At 35.6% G+C, this 2,197-nt stretch overlaps 1 non-coding gene across 1 annotated transcript; it reads left to right on the plus strand.

The window, feature by feature from the left end:
* The first annotated feature begins 1,758 nt into the window (after window positions 1-1,758).
* Window positions 1,759-1,946, plus strand: LOC111812373. Its single transcript, XR_002817884.1, has one exon. It is a non-coding gene; the product is annotated as a U2 spliceosomal RNA (small nuclear RNA).
* Window positions 1,947-2,197: the final 251 nt, after the last annotated feature.

Genomic DNA, 2,197 nt, shown 5'->3' on the forward strand with positions numbered 1-2,197 from the left:
TAAAGTAAAAAAAATTAAAAATTAAAAAAAAAAACCCACAAAAGTTTCAGTAACGGCTTCTGACAGACTCTACATGCCTATAACTTAGCAGCCTCTCGTCACTATGTCCGAGGGTCACCAGGCTAATGATCTCTTGAAGAAATACAAGAATGTGTAAAAAGCATCATCAAAGAGTCACAGCTTTTATCTTTTTATTTTTTTAGTCACAACTTTTAATAGAGCTCACAATATAGATGAAATTACATGACATGTTCCACCAGAAAGCCCCGTAACTGCAAATATAATTCTGAATTTGGTATAAAAGCTCCACCGTATGGACAAATAATATTCCCAGCCCAGTATATTACTACTGATATATTAATATTCCTAGGCCAATTATTATTCCCAATATTCCCAGTCCACAAATGGGAATAGCGGTAAACAATTTTTAAAACTCTTAAGGCACTAATTCCACTTCAAATGCTACCATATCTGTTGTTTCAGGTATCTCATTTCTTCACTGTATTTTATTGCTCTCTGCCTTCATAAATTGTCTTCTTGTTCCCTTGCTAATATACTGAGGTAGCACCTTCACTTTTCTCCCAGGGTTTGCTGCTTCACCCTCATGAGTTGTCTTCCAAACTTTGCTCTGGATGTTCTCCTTGAAAGCTTTTGCTAGGAACATTTCAAATATTTCACCACAGCTTCCTCCAACTCCTCTGCATCACAGTAATCTATGCTGCTGAACTTTATAACTAAAATTTTTCTGTGTGCAATTGAATGGACACCATAAGCTTCCAAGGCAGAATGGAAGACATTAGTTCCGCCGTTTGTGATGCATGATGACACTGGATCTTCCCCTAAACCTATTTTCACATGTCCCCATGCCACAAACATCCAAGAATGAACCAAGACACATTTCTACTGACATTTCTACTGCTTTCCACAATATGATCGAAAGGAAAGAGCATGTGCTTCAAAATTTAGTTCATAGTCCCACCACTTAAAAATAAACTTGTAATCTTGGAAAATTTCATAACCCCTTGAACTTTTCTTTCCTTACCTGTAAAATGAAAATAATAGTACCTGTCCCTCAGTCTAGCTATGAAAATTGATAATGTAGGTAGAATGTTTGGCACAGGTATGCAATGAGTATTAGCTTTTATTAAGTATTAGATCTATGAACATTAACTAGTTATTATTGTCCTTTAGTATACTATACCTTAGATGTTAAAATTTAAGGATGATCTATCATCAACCTGTCACAACAAAAGTTGCTACTGGTGATTCACTGTTCTGGGGAGCACTTTCACAGTCGGGTTGAGATACTAATTTGAAACTTACAGTCCAAATTTAGTCTGGGTGTTCATGTTTTGCCCATGTGAAATTAAACTCCCTCTAATGGTGAAGATTGTATATGTAATATCAATATAATAATCTATTCAGACTTTAAATGTTGACTAGTGCTGTTAGGCAATGTTGAATAGACCAGAAGGGAAAAGAGTTATGGCATGAAGAGAAAGGAATACTACTTAATGAACTTACATTTTAATTGAACAAGATTTTTAATACAAAAAAAGAAAAAAAAATGGTTTGGTTTTTTTTGGTAAATTCTTTTGCTCACCAACAAAAAGAGAAAAAGAACACTCATCTGAGAACAATAGCTACTCAGTTAATAAGAAATCATTAGAAAGAACATTTCTTTGTCTACTATGCCTAGCAATTTTGCTGGTGATTAATGATCCAGATGACCTAGGTTCTACCTATAAAAATGAGTCCATTGCTTCTTTGCTTTGGGCTAAGATCAAGTGCAATATCTGTTCTTATCACTTTAATATCTGATATACCCTCTATCTGAGGACAATATATTAAATGGATATTTGGAGCTGGGAGATGGAAGAGGAGCTTGCTCCATCCCCTCCACATTGACCTGGTACTGCAGTACCTACAGGAACAGTGTTACCACCTCCACACAGCCCCCTGGGGATCAACCTATGGTCCAAAAAAAGATGCCTGGTCATCTGTTCACTCACCTGCCTATCCACCTACCTACTTGGGGGTAGAGGGAAAAGTCAAGAACCTAATTTTTTCAGCTAATAAATTACACTAACACACTTTAATTTCTTAATGTATATAACCATAAATAAAATTCTGACTCATATTGATGAAATGTTCTTGATACTGATCTAGTATTAGGAAGGCATGTTCTTTTACTGGG

Source organism: Octodon degus, unplaced genomic scaffold (genome assembly GCF_000260255.1).
Source record: "Octodon degus isolate 3935 unplaced genomic scaffold, OctDeg1.0 scaffold00122, whole genome shotgun sequence".
Classification (NCBI taxonomy): domain Eukaryota; kingdom Metazoa; phylum Chordata; class Mammalia; order Rodentia; family Octodontidae; genus Octodon; species Octodon degus.